Below are 17,092 nucleotides of genomic sequence, written 5' to 3'. Positions count from 1 at the left end.
ATAAATCTTTTTTCACCAATTTATGTAATTATATATCATTTATTTTAATAGATTCAGGAATATTAAATCCTCATTCACCATCTCCTTTTTCTTTGTTTAAACATAAGTCAATTTTTTTGTTCGGTTAAAGATGAATAATAACAACAAAAACAAAATCAAGTATTAAGCCTCGTTAGGTGGGGTAGGTTACATGAATCATTTTTCGTCAATTTATGTGATCATGGATAATCTTTTGATAAATTCAAGATTATTAAAATCTTTACTTACTATATCATTTTAAGTAATTTTAGGTCACCCATACTACTTCTACTACCCCTACATTAACTAATTCATTCTTTTTCACTAGCACACTATGTGACTTACGAACGTTGTAAGTACCCAAACTATCCAAATCATTCATTCTTTATCTTATCTTCTATAAGAGTTACACCTAATTTACTGCGAATATGTTTATTCCATAATCTATCTTTCTGTATTATATTACTCATCCATCTAATCATTTCTTATTTACAACTTTTACTTTTTCGATATTATATATTTTCATAACTCTACATTGTAATTCATATAGCATAGCTTATCTTATAATCATCCTATAAAACTTTCCTTTTAATTTTAAGGGTATTTTACAACCACAAAGCACATTTGAAACACTTCTTAATTTTACTCAACCTAGTTTAACTTTATGCACTACATTATCTTCAATTTTTCCTTCAACTTGCATAATAGATTAAAGGTATTGAAATTTTATAAGTACTATTTATTTATTCATCATCACGTTTAACTTTGTCTTTAAATCCTCCTACCATAACTAAAATTACATTTTATATATTGTGTCTTATTTCTACTTACCCTAAAGCCTCTAAATTCCAAAACTTCATTCCATAATTCCATCAATACAATATCATTTGCAAACAACATATACCATGAAACCTTATTTTGAAAATACTAAATTTAAATTAATAATGAAAAGTAATTCTACTTCAATCTTATATTCATTTCCACCGCTTCTAAGATTCAATTTCAAGATCTCCAACAAAAATGTCTCCATCTTTATCTATTCAAATATTTCCTAAGATACATTCAAGTCAATTTTATTATCTTTTTTCAAAATTTAACTTTAAATTAAAAAAACAAGCACAAGATCAAATAACAATACATCTTTTCACAACTATCGTATTTTCTCTATTTTGAAAAATTAGGATACTTTTCTCCACATATTCATTTTTTACATGACCACTTTAACATTAATCAAACTCATGTAATGATAATATGTAGATTTTCTATCATTGGAACTTCACTCTTCGAGGATCAAAATCATAATTAAAATAAATATTATTTTGGGTTAGTAGTGAAATACACATCTTTAGTTATTAAAACATAAAGAAAGTATAGTCCTTTATTTAAATATTAAAAGAAATTTATATTTTTTCAATAAACCCTAGAGAGGTGAATGTATGTTACTCTTCATTTCTTTAAAACCACATTTTATATCTTGAGATAAAAATAAACTAATATATACATCCTAAATAATCTAGTAATAACTTGTCAATTTAGAAAGAGAAAAAAAATACTCCCAAATTCAAAGCTTTGAGCATAATCAGTTCCATAAAGATATGAAACATTTTAACTTGTCGAAACTATTTCAAAGTCATCTAATATCCTTAGTTAAGGACCTCAACTTCTACAAAATCTAACATTTACTCAATAAAAATTTAAACTTCAAAATTGACTTTCACGTGAAAAATGGACCCCTATCTCTTGTCAATTTTAATTAGCACGGGCAATGAAATTGTAAAATTAGATCTTAAATCAAATATATAAATATCTTTATTTCGTCAAGTAGAACAAAAACAAAACTCTATAACCCAATTTTAGAAATTATTCAATGAAGCCTCCACTGTAGCCAAGCACTCCCCTAAATAATTTATTCTATTTTTTGAATGGCTGAAAAAAAAAATAATAATAATAATAATAATAATAGCTCCTAGAAATTAGTCTGCTTTTGCAAATTGTGCTACAAAATTTGAGAGCAAAGATTAAACTTTGGACCCAAAATATATATATAAATCGAAAATAAAAAAAGCAAAATAACAAAGCCTTGCAAAGGGATTAGGCCATTAGGAGCAACCAACTCTGTATAAAAGCAACATATAGCTCATTGGAGGCATTAATTAAATGAGTTATGGTGACCCACAAAAACACCCTAGAAGAACCAGCATGTTACAGCAAGAACCCTACCAAAAAGAAAATGCTGAAGGATGCAGGCCGCTGGCCCACGTGGGCCCATATCATTAGAGGCCCACATTGCATAGTACGACTCAAGTACCAGAACCCCACTACAACCCACCAAAGCTTAGCAACAAAAACAATAGGTATTTTCTGTGTGCCAATCATTCCCAACACTGGCACATACAATCCAAGATATCAATACTGCTGACTCTTCCAGGATTTGAATTTATGTTCATTTAAACAAAATATTATATAAGATTATATATAATTTCTTTTAAATATACACAAATTTAAATATAAAACTTAAAATTCATATTCCGAAACACCACTGCACTGAATTATATATACGACTAATCAGAGTCAAGTAAAATTGACATATATTCTCGGGTTCACTTAATTGAAAATTTTTTGGTTCAAAACTTGGCTCAGTCTTGATCAGCCTTAAAATTGTTTCAAGCTTGACTCAACCATCAATTTTTAAAACTGAGGCTCCACTAAGATCAAACTTAATTTGATTATATAATAATATAAAATGTGTTATATACGCCATCACTAACAAAAATAATAAAAGTACAAAAACTTGATTAAATTCATTAGTAATGGACAATTCGAACTTGACTCATCAAGTTACTCAAATAACTCGATTGGAACCAAACAAAATTGTGCTCAGCATGTGGTTGTTGAACGAGATTAACTCGCAGCCAGCTCAACTCATACTCAAATTGAAAACTATGCATTACCTGTTAACAGTGCATGCATGTTCAGGCAGTACAGTTCGAATCCCATCAATCGAGAAGCTTCAGTCTCCAAATTCAAAGAATGAAGGCTTCTATTCTTTATTCAGTCTCCAAGTTCACGTTTGGGAAGAGTTCCTCGGTAGATGTCAAAGGGCATCAACACTGAAGTGTGAAAGTTAAAATCGTGGCACTCCTAGCTTATTTCGTAAATGATATACACATTCATCATAGATCGTATGTGTTGCCAATGATACAAATCACCTATGATTTAAAAATGCAACAAAATGGATTTCGTCAATAGCCAGAAGCCCTCCACGATATGGAGAGAGAGATGTAAACAATCTTGTGTACGGATGATTGAAGCACCTTTTATGATGAGCTTTTCCAGCTTAAGAAATGTGTAATACATAAAAAGTCTCTTGAAACTTGAAAGCCCTTTTTTTTACCAGAACACAAAAATGCCTTCAGGATGAGAAGTGCCAACGCTATTGCCAGCAGCCAGGGCTCCTGTAAAACATCCAGTCCACTTACGTGTCAAGAAGCTAAAAATGTTTCAGAACATCACACATTAAATGCAGATTTTCTCTTCCAATTAAACAAATGTAAGCCACTCATTGGGAAAAAAAATGTTTCAAATAATATCAAATTTATTTTTAAAAAAAAGATTTAATAAGTCTCGCATAAAGAATTCAGGTCTAACCTACAACACAACCACCGTTCCCCATTCCAGAGAGAGAGAGAGAGAGAGAGAGCAGATGAAGAAAAATAAGAGCCTCTTTAGTTCTAAAAAACAATTTTCATTTTTTCATTTTCATTTTCTAAATAATTAAAAAAATTTCACACATATTGTATTCCAAACTCTGTTTAGAAACTGAAAAATAAGATGGCATTTTTGTAATTCCTTAAAAATTTGGAAATGAAAACTGTTTTCCACAACTAAAAACTTCATCTATCACTTAGAAATCATTCATTCATTTTACTTCCAAATAAGTGGTCAAATCTAGTAATTTCCCCTAGTTTAGAGACTTCTTCTGCAACATTTTACTGAATAATTGCCAAATAGGTGTTAGATGATCCTCTGCAATTCAAGCAAGATATTTATGAAAACAGATCTTGATTTCTAACTTTTTAAGTTAGCATGAAGCATCACTTCCTGAATTGTTTGAAGGTATTTTTGAGGTCCATTACTTCTAATAGAAAGTTCCCAACCCACTCTAACCGGGGATATATTAATTCCAGCAGCTCTACTCTCACAGTACCTAGAAACAAATACCACTTGCAATGGGCATAAAGCTCTTTTATCCTCCAAGCAGTATGCACGGTCCGTTCTCATCTTCCTTGTCTACTGTTTTCTTCTGGGGCATGCTTTTTTAGTGTCTGCAATTTCAACTAAATCCTTCTAAATTAGACATTTAGCATAACCCTGCCACTGCCACGTCAAGTCAATGGAAAACACAACAGCAGCAGCAGCAAGCCACAAAATTATGAGATTTATGCAACACAACTAACAAAAGAAAATACATCCCGATAGAGAAAAGATGACACTCACTGTCCTCTGTAGAGTATCAAAACAAAGTAACAAACATTATATAAGTATATCTTTGAGGAGTTACCAAAAGAAGTATCCATCACTACTAATTAACCAAATAGGGGGCTTTTGTCCTCCCAAAATTAATTTTGCTTTAAACCATTCTTACCTTATATGGTTACCATTTTTTAGCAGTTATCCTCTTAACAAGTGCCCCGCAGTATTTTAGCACAGTTTTTATTTATTTTTTAAAGGTTAAGATTTTACCAAAATAATAATAATAATAATAATAACATTACATGTTTCAAAAGGCATGCAGCACACATGTCACTCGTGCAAGCAGCTAGTATCTCAAAAATGTGTAGAAATTTTCCGATCATGATTTTTTTTATATAAATGAGAACCATGAAAGCAATACAACAAAAATAAATAAATAAAAACATATTTCCTGGTAGTTCAGAATATAGCCCGAAAAATTATTATGTACCAAAAGTAATTTTAATTTTAGTTTGAAATGCAACAAATTAAAAGGAAATGTCACAAAGATAATCCCCTACCTTTAACTTGATGCAGGAGATAACTCACCGCCAACAGCAGAACAAATTGGTGCAAAAGGGAAACCTATATGCTCCCTTTTAAAGACAAAGGGTGAATATCAATTTCTTTCTTTACAGGGTCTTCGGTCATATGTGAGTGCGTAGGCACCACAATTACCTGTTCAAGTCTAATCATCAGCCTTGTTAGAAAAAACCAAAGCTGACAACTCATTCAGATAATCCACATATATGTTCACCATCCTATCTGAATTTGTACCTGCAGTCAATAAATGAGAACGGAATGAACTCATGTCAAAAATTATGTTATTAACACATATACCTTTTCATGCAAATAATAAATTTAAAATAATAGTAAGGGCATTGCTAATATACTTATATTACACACAGTTCTATATGGTTCACTTTAATTGCACTGTATCCAGCCAACATCAACGTCAGCAATGATAACCATGTGAGCACAGGCTGCCAGGCTGACCATGTTTTCTAACCATCTTCTCCCTTCCATCTCTCACTCTCTCTCAACATATAGATACAGATTCAATAATGCAAATTTTTTTAGTCAGTATTCTCTGGTGATCCTGAATTTCTTTCCTTTTCTTTGCCTCCTTCCTCTCTCTCTTATTGTTATTTTTTCCAGGTATTGATATGATCGAAATTCTTCATTTTTCAGCCATAATTTTATAGTTAACAATAGATGATACAGTGTCAGTTCAGTTCTGTTGTTATGCCTATGCCCATTGATTTCTTTGAGCTGATTACACAAGCTAATGTGGTTTTGCATTTTTACATTCATTTTAGGAGGAACATCGAAGAACCTATTAAACTAGAGGGTTATTCAGACTATTGGATTTTGATACCTTGAATCTATATGCAAATTAAAAGAGAAGTTGAAGAAAATGTAATGCATAGAGTTAAAGTATGTTAACTAAAATGGAGAAGTGCTTGGGCGTGTTGTGTGACCATAGAATTGTTGGGGTTAGAATTAGTATGCCTTAGATCCAATCTCACATGTAATAGTTTGAACACATTTTTAATCAACAATTTTGATTAATAAATGACATTAACAGCTTTATTATTTAGTTATTTAATTAACTAAATAAAGATCCTTGATTAAATTTATAAGCTTATCATCATGATGGAGATCATGATAATGAGAGTTGGACCTTTTACTATTTAATCTAAATTGTTTTTGGTCATAGGATCATTAATACACATTAATGATCCGGTCAGATCAATATATATGTGGTGGACTCTATAAGATAGAGATTAGTTTATTTCATTAACTAAATTACATATATAGATGATGCATATGGAGATATGATCATTGAAATGACTCAATTGAAAATTCTTAATTGTTAGAATTACCATCAAACTGTCATGTCAATAGGATATTTTTCTTAAGGAATATGATGTAAGAATTTTCTTTGACCTAAGATCTTCATAGTAATTAGCATGTTATTTATCGTACTTTGATTCTGGACACCGTTTGCACTACGGTAATAATTGAAAGGATATTGAGTACAATTTAATACTTGTAGAATTAATGATTGATCAAGATGGAACCGTCAATTGAAATGAAGTAGTAACAAAGGATTTAATAATGAAGTGGCCGTCGCTGAGATCGCCGCACACAGTCGCTAAGGTCGCCACACGCTGTCGCTGCTCGTCGCCGTACGCCGGAGCCGTTCTCACAAGTGTCCAGTTCTCTGTCCATATTGCTAGCTTAGTTGCACACCGTCGCTGAGGAGCCTAGGGCACGCTATCGCTGAGATCGCCGCATGCAGTCACTGAGGTCGCCACACGCCGTCGCTGCTCGTCGTCATACGCCGGAGCCGTTCTCACTTCGGAGCCATTCTTGCACACTGCCGCTGAGGTCACCGCATGTCGTCGCTGAGGTTGACGCACGCCATTGCTGCGGTCGCCGCACGCCATCGCTGAGGTCACCGCACGCCGTAGCTGCACGTTGCCGCACACCGGAGTTGTTCTTGGTTCACCCGCAGAGACACCTCTACCATCTCCGACCGCCTGCTATGGTTGGACAGCGAGCTCCACCCTTGCCATCTCCGGTGTTGTCCACCAAGAAGACATCTCTGGTAAAGGTGTCATTTTTTTTTTTTGGAGAGACGCACAAGGGGTAACACAGAACGGCAATTTGCATCGAAACTGCAAGTCGTCACCGTCGAGGACAGACCACGGAAACTGCACGCCGTTTCTGCTCGGGGAGTCGCTGTTGATTCTCCTCACAAAGCTCATTCCTTTCCGGGGATATGCACGAGAGGTTTCGCCGCTCCATAACTTGGCATCACCACTGCCCTCACCCGATGAGGGACAAGGAGGAGGACCAAACAGCATGCCGGTCAGTCTCTTTCCCATCTAGAAAACTCTAACTCTAATTTTTATATATTGCAGCTCAGTCTCGTCGGCGTCGGCTCGCCAACGCCTAGGGTGGTTGGGAAGGTGTCGTCCCCCGCCGATGGCCTCACCGTCGGCAAGGAATGTCGTCCAGGTTGGTTCCGGGGTGCATTCGTATGCGCAAGTCGTGAATAAAAAAGTGGAGGTACCTACATTCAAAATTCCTATGAGATTTTCAGTTAATATCAATGGTGAATTGTGATTTATTTTCTCAGAAGCGGAAATAGTTAAGGCTGAGGAAGAGTTTCGTTTTGCATTAATGATGAAATTTTTGAGGAATCGGCCATCTATTGATAAAATTCGGTTATCGATTGTGAAAACGTGGGGCTTGACAGAAATTCCAACGATCAGTGTTATGGATGATTACCATGTGCTAATTCACATGAAAAGCGAACGTGATTTTTTGCATGGTTGGGCAAGGGAAGGTAAAACTGTGGAAGGCAGTTCATTCCGGCTGTTCAAATGGACAAAGGATTTTGATGTCAAAAAAGAATCTCCATTGGCTCCTCAATGGATTTTCTTACCAGAGTTACCAATGCATCTTTACCGAATAGATTTTCTACAAATTATAACGATTCGTTTTGGTCGTTATCTTGGAACCAATAATGCAACAATCAACCGTACGAGAGCCTCGGGGGCACGTATTTGCGTGGAAGTCGACCTAACGATGGAGCCAGTAAAGGGATTTTCTTTTGTTTTATCTCCGAAACAATGTATTTGGCAAGAGGACAAATATGAAAAGATGGGTTTTTTTTTGCTCTAAATGCTACCAAGAAGGACATACCTCAATTGTTTGTAGGGTGGGAGAGAAGCGAAGGGATGATGGAAAATATAAAGAAAAAGAGATTTGGAAACCAAAGACTAATGATGGTGTAATGGAAACCAATACCGATGTGAATAAGGAGGCAAAGAAGGTGGAGCAAGAAGCAGGATCCAGTAATGTGCCGATGACGAAGAGGACCATAGATAGGTGTCCTGTATTAACAGAAATTCCTATGGCTCAAGAAAAAGGGGAACTTGCAAGGCAAAACTCTAATGTACCGCAGGGAGGCTTAAAAAATAAGGTAAATGAAGGTTCAACAAAGAGTGATGAAGAGGAGTGTGAGGAAGACTGGTGTGATGATGATGCTCGAGTTTCATATGGTGAAATTATGTCTTAAGAGAAAGTGGATCATGCAAATAGTATTAAACTGACTAAAGGTGGGAACCAAGCTTTACATCAAGGGGAATTGGTTTTGGGTTATTCGTCGGAGAGGGATGAAGGTGAAATTTCAGCGTTGAAGTGCAAAGAAAAAATATATGAGTCTAATACAGGGTAGAAATGGACTCCCAAAAACACTAAAACCATAAAGGAAATCCCATCGGGTTCACATCCGACCGCATAAATTAAATTTATGACTGATACAATTTTTTTTCTAAATATTAGAGGGTTGGGCAATTCTAGAGGCAGGTTAAAGAAGTTGATTAATAAGTTTAATGTTGGTTTGTTTGCTATTTCAGATCCTTTCGCGACTGAGGAGAGGATGGTAATGCTGGGTAGTTTTCTGAACTATCACCATTTTATATCGAATGAAAATCAAGGCGGTAAATTGTGGTTGTTTTGGAAGTGTTGTGATATGGATCGTATAATAAAGATGCACAACGGAATAAACAACAAGAAGTAAATGTAAATAACACATACACAACCAGAACAAGATCAACACAAGGATTTACGTGGTTCGGCAAAGCCTACATCCACGGAAGCAATGGCACACAAATTTCATTAAGGAAATCAAAATGTACACAATAAACTTCTTTAATGATCATCCCCATTCTCAAAATATGCCCAGATGACATATATAAAAGTTCCTTGGAGGTTTCCCCCCGTTTGCCCAACCACTCAACGTTCAAAAATTCAAAATTTAGAAAAACTGCCGCAGCCCAGGCGCCTCTCATTGACGAACACAGGGCCTCGTCAACGAGACCAAGAAAACCCTTTGTCGACAAATACAGGGCTCTCGTCGACGATGCCAGAAATCTAAAAAATTCCTGCTCTCGGTAATTATTCGTCGACGAGCTTCAGAGTCTTCGTCGATGAACCTCTATTGTTCCCTCGTCGACGAGCATAGGCCCCTCGTCGACGAGTCTTGCTGTGCTGCTCCCTTCATGTTTTTCCTCCTTTCTTTGCTTATAAAAATAGAAGTATAAGAGCCATAAATAACAATCTCCACCTTGTCGATTATACGCCCCTTAGGAGAATCTCAAAAACATGAACTGTTTCTCTTTGAACTTAAAAATGCTTGGTTGGGTATGTCTCCTTTCTATCACTTGGAGACATGGAGTAAGTCCAAGCAATGCTTGAACTTCTCTATAGTAATTGATTTGGTCAGAATATCTACTGCATTATCAAATGTGTGAACTTTCTCCAACACAAGTTCACCCGAAGCAATCAATTCCCGAACTCTGTGGAACCTCACATCAATGTGCTTGGTCCTAGCATGGTATACCTGATTCTTCACCAAGTAAATTGCACTCTAACTATCACAATGTAGCACCACACCATCTTGCTATAACCCCAGCTCTCTGACTAAACCAGTACGGCATAAGGCCTCCTTTGCAGCTTCGGCAACTACCATATACTCCGCCTCAGTCGTGGACAATGCAACTAGAGACTGTACCATGGATCTCCAACATACCGGTCCTCCTATAAGGGTAAACACATATCCCGTTGTAGACCTTCTGTCATCCATATCTGCAGCATAATCTGCATCAACAAACCCCATAACTGAAGGACAACCCTGTTGCTTGCCGAACATGATGTCATATCCCAATGTACCCCGCAAGTATCTAAGTATCCATTTGATGGCTTCCCAATGCTGCCATCTTAGATTATAGAGGAACTTGCTCACCACGCTTACCGCATAAGCCAAATCTGACCTCGTACATACCATGACATACATTAAACTTCCCACAGCACTAGCATAAGGGACCTTTGACATGTCCCGGATTTCCTCATTTGAACTTGGGCAATCTACAATAGACAACTTGAAATGATTTGCTGGAAGTGTACACATCTGTCTTGCATCAACCATGCTAAACCTCTCCAACACCTTCTGCACATAACCACCCTGAGATAACCATAATCTTCCTGTAGTCCTATCTTGGCAAATCTCCATCCCAAGTATTTTCTTGGTTGAACCAAGATCCTTCATGTCAAATTCCTTATGCAACAGGTCCTTTAACTGATTCACCTCAGTTAAATCTCTTGCAGCAATCAACATGTCATCGACGTACAATAACAAAAAAAAAAAAGAACCATCCTCAAGTTTATTCACATAAACACAGCACACACTCACATTATTTGTAGCCAATCTTCATCATGTACGAATCAAACCGTTTATACCATTGCCTTGGAGACTGTTTCAGCCCATAAAGAGATTTCTTCAACCTGCAAACAAAATTTTCTTTTCCTGGTTCAATGAATCCCTCCGTTTGTACCATGTAAATTTGTCCCTCCAAGTCACCGTGAAGAAACGCTGTCTTCACATCCATTTGTTCCAAATGAAGATCGTAATAAGCTACCAACCCCAACACAACTCTGATAGAAGTATGTCGGACCACTAGAGAAAAGATCTCATCATAATCTATTCCCTTCTTTTGTGAGTATCTTTTTGCCACCAATCGTGCCTTGAATTTTTCTCCTTCCTTTTCTGAAATTGTCTCCTTCTTCCTATACACCTATTTGCAACCTATCAGTCTCTTCCCATTTGGAAGCTCCACCAAATCCCAAGTTAGGTTCTTATGTAATGATTCCATCTCCTCAATCATCGCTCCCATCCACCTATCTTTCTCCTGGCCGTACACTGCCTCTTGAAAAGAAGTTGGATCGTTGTAACAAGGAAAACATAAGACACTAACTCATCAAAACCATACCTTGGCGGAGGCTAAATAGTACGTTTGGATCTTCTTAACGGAATATCATCGACTTTGTTGGCCTTACGAGGCTTAAAATCTTCTTGTCTTGTTTTGATGCTAACAAATAAGTGGAATTTAACATATTTGTGTGAGTAATGTTGTTTTAGGGCTCATATATGAGAAAGCAAGGTTAAAGTGCCCACAAGGATTATATATGAGAAAGCAAAGGTCAAAGTGATAAAGCTCAAAGTTTGAAAGCTTGAAGAAAAGATGGAAGCTTGAAGAAAGACAGGAATGAGTTGTTGAAAGCCAAGGAATACTAAAAGATCCAAATAAAGGCAAAGTGATAAAGCTCAAAGAAGATGGAAGCTTGAAGAAACAAAACATGAAGACTTAAGAATGAGAAAAGTTTTAAGAGTTTTCATGCAAGTACTTTAAATGTTTAAAATATCGTTTGCAATATTTTGCAGCTCTTAGGTTAACATCTTGGACCTAAATACCTTTTAAAATATCTTTAAAATAATTTTATAAAGTCAAAAATAATTTGAAAAGGGTTAGAATCATTTTTGGAATTAAAAGCACCAAAAAGGGGTTTTTCTGTTTGCTGACAATTTTGATACAACCGTATTCAGGTGTATTTTTCACTATCAAAACTTCATTATTTTAAAAAGTGATGAACACGAAAGTTTTTAGGATTTTCTCTTAGCTTTCTTTTGACACCAAGAACACCTAATTTGGAGTTATACATAAAAAGTTATGGCTAAAACACTGAAGGGGGATCACTGCTGTTAGTCAACTGAACACTGTTCACGTGCAACTTCAGATGACTGAACAGATGACTTCGGTCGACTGAAGATTAAGTTCAGTCAACTGAAGATTTTCTGGACAGAATATACAGCAGGCAGTAGCAGTTCAGTTGACTGAACTTATGACTTCAGTCAACTGAACACTGTTCAACGGGCAAAAAATTTTTTTTTCTCATGTTTTAAAATATAGTCATTTGAGCTCTAAACTTTCTAAAATTTTGGGAAACTCTCAAAGGAAACTTTTGCAACATGGAAACAAGTTTGAAAGCCTATAAATACATGGTTTTGCAAATTAAAATATATCCAAGAATTGAAAAATCTGCTTGTAAAGCTGAAAGCACTCTTGTTCTTCCAAAAGCTCTCTTGCTCACTCATTGCAAATCTATTTTGCTGAGAAATTCTGAAGTGCTAATTATTCCTCCTTTGAATTCCTACTTCTAATCCTCTTCTAAGAAGGATATTGGTGAATTCTACACTTGAGCTTCATTGTATTTCATATTGGTATTTTACATTCAAAGTATATAGTGCTGAAATTGTACTAACTTGCTCTTTGAGAGAGTATACTTGTATGCAAATCTTATCTTGTGTTTCTTATAATTCTTTGACGTTCCAAGGGTCGTTTGGATCGTTGGCTAAGCAAGGGGACATTGCTTAGAGAGTCAGACTCTAGCCTATGTAAGGAGTGACCGAAGGAGGAAATATCGTTTGGAGAAGGCGGGCTCTAGCCTTAACCAAGGAGTGTTGTAATCGGCGTTGTTTTACCTATCAACGAAACTGAACTAGTGAATCCTTTGGTGGTTTGCCAAAGGCGAGGACGTAGGCTGGGTATAAGCCGAACCTCGTAAAAATCTCCGTCTCATTCTCTCTTTCCCTTACTCTTTATTTTCAGTATATTTAAATTGTGTGGATGGTTTTAAATTTGAAAATCATATAAACTACATATATTTGGAAAATCAAACAAACTTAAGGTTTGATTTTGATTTGGGTTGCGGAAACCGAAAGGGAGTACGTTGGTGACACCATATCTTGCGGAAACCTTACGGGAGTACGTTACTTGGTTAACATCCCAAAGATAAATTTACCAAGAGTTTATTTGAGTTCTAAATATTTGGAAAGAGTGATTTGATTCATCTATACAGGGCTTTACATCAGCAAGCATAAATTCTCATTCATTACAGGGCTTGGTTCAAATTTGGCAAATATAAACAAACAACCATCTTTGAGTTGTTATATTACCAAAGTGCTGAATACTTTATATCTTGGTTTGGTTGTTTGTTGTTTGACTTATACTTGGAAAATAAATTGATTGAAGATTGCGTTTAATTGATTGGTTGTTTAATTAAGTTGTTGTGTAATTGGTGAAATTAAACAAATAAGTTAAAGAATTGGTTAAGTGTTTAAAGAAGTTAAGGATTCTTAAAAGAAGTTAAAAAAAAGTTTTAAAAGCCAATTCACCCCCCCTCTTGGGAAGCTATTTCTAATTTCAAACTTGCTAGCTTTCCAAGCTAGAGCTCCCTGCAACCACAATACCATGATCATTTTCATTGCCCTAAGCTTCCAACTCCACCTGCACAACATGTTCATCACTGCCCCAGCTTTCTGGCTCCTATTTCTGTTCATCAAACTTTTGAGTACGCTTCACCATAGCCTTCTCATCAAAGACTACATCTCTACTAATCACCACCTTATTTGCCATTAGGTCCCACAACTTATACCCCTTCACACCCTCTGGATATCCTAAGAAGATGCAAAAACGTGACTTCGGTTCAAGCTTAAACCTCTTTTCACTAGACATGTGGACATTGGTTGGACACCCAAATACCTTCAATTCGGAGTAATCTACTGCATTTCCTGTCCAAACCTCTTTCGCCACTTTACCCACTAGTGATGCCCTTGGTGATCGAAACCAACCAGAAAACAAATCATACTAACTGCCTCGGCCCAGAAGTTCTTCGGTAGCCCTGCATTCTATCTGAGACACCGAGCCTTATCAGCAAGAGTCCAGTTCATCCGTTCTGCTACACCATTTTGCTGAGGAGTTCGGCGAACTGTAAAATATCTCTTGATGCCCTGCTCCACACAAAACTCCATAAATCGAGAATTAGCGTACTCGGTCCCATTATTAGACCTTAAATATTTGATTCTCTTCCCAATTAGGTTTTCCACTTCACCCTTCCAAATCTTAAACTTAGCAAACGTATTAGATTTGTGACGCATGAAGTAAACCCAAACCTTCCATGAGTAATCATCAATGAAACTCACATAGTACACATGTCCACCTTTTGATGCAGCTCTAACCGGACCCCAAACATCTGAATGTACATAGTCAAGAATTCCTTTCGTCTTGTGAGTAGCTGATCTGAATTTTGCCCTGTTCTGTTTTCCAAGAACACAAAATCTGCAGAATTCTAATTGACATGATTTTAAACCTTTCAACAATTTTCTCTTGTGTAGTTCTTTCATGTCATGTTCTCCCATATGCCAAAAACGCATATGCCACAAGACGGTCTCACCTAATTCAGCATCCACGGTTGCAACTCCACCTACAACAGTAGTTCCCAGCAACGTGTAAATATTTCCATCCAGTTTCTGCCCTTTCATCACAATAAGATTACCTTTCCATACCGTCAAGACTCCACCTTTGGACTTGTAATTAAAGTCATTACAATCCAAAGTACCAAGAGATATCAGACTCTTTCTTAACTCCGGTATATGTCTTACATTACACAATGTTCTTACTGCACCATCAAACATCTTTATCTTTACATTTCCTATATCAACGATCTTGCAAGAAGCATCATTACCCATAAGAACTTATCCAGAATTTACTAACCTGTAAGTGCTGAACCACTCCTTGTTTGGAGTCATGTGATAAGAACATGCCGAGTCAAGTATCCAAGAGTCTGTTAGATTATCCGACTCCGCTAAAACTAATAGAACATCACCATCTGCTAAATCCTCTTCTTGAACAACATTCACATATTTAGAAATCCCCTCATGCTTATTAGCATTTCCCTTCTTCCAATCTAGATACTCCGGTTTCACATGCCCCTTTTTACCACATTGATAACACCGGATTTCCTTCTTCTTGGATTGATTCCGAGATTTCTAATTAGACCTAATTTTAAACTTTCCTTTGCCTCGCTCATTATTGCCCTTTACCACAAGTCATTCTCCTTCATCACATATTTTCAATCTTTGATGAAAATTTAAGAAATCACTTGTACTTCTTCCAAATCAAGTGTTTCTTTTCCCCACGTAAGAGTGGTCACAAGATTTTCGTAGGTATAAGTTGAGGGCAAACAATTTAACAACATCAAAGTCTTATCGTCCTCATCAAACTTCACATCAATTCTCATAAGATCACTTATGATTTGATTAAACACATTGATGTGTTGATCTAGACTAGATCCTTCTACCATCTTAAGCCAATATAAACGCTGCTTAAGAAAAAGTTTGTTATTGAGGGATTTAGACATGTACCGACTTTCTAACTTTTGTCAGATAGCCGCTGGAGAATCCTCCTCCATCACCCGATAAAGAACTTCGTCGGCCAAACATAAGCATATTGTCGACGCTGCCTTTGTTTTCAAATCTACCCATGTTGTCTCATCCATTCCTTCCAGTTGAGTATCAAGCAATGCTTTAGCCATTCCCCGTTGCACTAGAATATCTTTCACTCTCCTCTGCCATAAACCAAAATTTCCAGTTCCATCAAATTTGATAATGTCAAATCTTGCAAAAGACGATCCCGATGCCATAACAACTACACTCTGATACCAATTTTTTGTGATATGGATCGTATAATGAAGATGCACGGCAAAATAAACAACAACTAAATGTAAATGACACATACACAACCAGAACAAGATCAACACAAAGATTTACATGGTTCGGTAAAGCCTACATCTACGGAAGCAATGGCACACAAATTTCACTAAGGAAATCAAAATGTACACAATACACTACTTTAATGATCATCCTCATTCTCAAAATATACCCAAATGACATATATAGAAGTTCCTCGAAGGTTTCCCCCCGTTTGCCCAACCACTCAAGGTTCAAAAATTCAAAATTCAGAAAAACTGTCGCAGCCCAAGCGCCTTTCGTCGACGAACACAGGGCCTCTTTGACGAGACCAAGAAGACCCTTCGTCGACAAATACAGGGCTCTCGTTGATGATGCCAGAAATCTGAAAAATTCCTGCTCTTGGTAATTATTCGTCGACGAGCTTCAGAGCCTTCGTCGACGAACCTTTGCTGTTCCCTCGTCAACAAGCATAGGCCCCTCGTCAACGAGTCCTGCTGTGCTGCCCCCTTTATGTTTTTCCTCCTTCCTTCTTTGCTTATAAAAATAGAAGTATAAGAGCCATAAATAACTAGAAGGATATGAATGCCTTTGAGGTGATTTCAATCACGACTCATAATTTCCAGGTGGTTCTTCAAGGAAGGCCAATTGCCAAAGCATGTTGTTGAGTTTTGTCTATGCCAAATGTTCTTATGTTAAAAGAAGAGAATTATGACGGCAACTGGAGGAGTGCCAAAGTTCGGATTTTCCTTGGTTGGTCTTAGGTGATTTTAATGTTATTCGAACGGATGCCAAAAGAATTGGTGGAAATCCAAAACCACTCTTACCTATGATAGAGTTTAATGACTATTTACATCATTGTGATATTTTTTATTTATAAAACACAGGCCCTCATATGTCATGGTGCAATGGCCATGAAGGGGTGGCTCGTAGCTGGGCTAAGCTTGATCGAGTTGTCATTAATAATGTTTTTTCCAACCTCTATGGTTCGGCTCAATTCAAATATCTAAATCAGAAATCCTCATATCATAATCCTGTGGTGGTTTATACGAATACGTCAGTCTCTTTGTATGACCCTACATTTCGATTCCTTAATATATAGAGCTCGCATGATTTGTTTTT

General features: G+C 36.6%; 1 protein-coding gene across 7 annotated transcripts in view; it reads right to left on the bottom strand.

The window, feature by feature from the left end:
- Window positions 1-2,724: 2,724 nt before the first annotated feature.
- LOC131162219 (putative pentatricopeptide repeat-containing protein At5g43820) overlaps window positions 2,725-17,092 on the bottom strand; it is a 39,671-nt gene continuing 25,303 nt past the window's right edge. For 2 of the 7 annotated variants that reach the window (XM_058118476.1, XM_058118475.1), the window contains 4 exons: window positions 5,052-5,307; window positions 4,226-4,343; window positions 3,333-3,473; window positions 2,725-3,227 (listed from right to left, as the gene is read on the bottom strand). The gene's annotated coding sequence lies outside the window, so the exon portion shown is untranslated. Of the gene's footprint in view, window positions 3,474-4,225; window positions 4,356-5,051; window positions 5,308-17,092 lie in introns of all 7 variants that reach the window. The other 5 variants (XM_058118474.1, XM_058118478.1, XM_058118477.1 and 2 more) reach the window with 4 other exon arrangements.

The sequence above is a fragment of the Malania oleifera genome, chromosome 8 (genome assembly GCF_029873635.1).
Source record: "Malania oleifera isolate guangnan ecotype guangnan chromosome 8, ASM2987363v1, whole genome shotgun sequence".
Classification (NCBI taxonomy): Eukaryota; Viridiplantae; Streptophyta; class Magnoliopsida; order Santalales; family Ximeniaceae; genus Malania; species Malania oleifera.
This window is presented reverse-complemented; position numbering and strand designations above follow the sequence as displayed.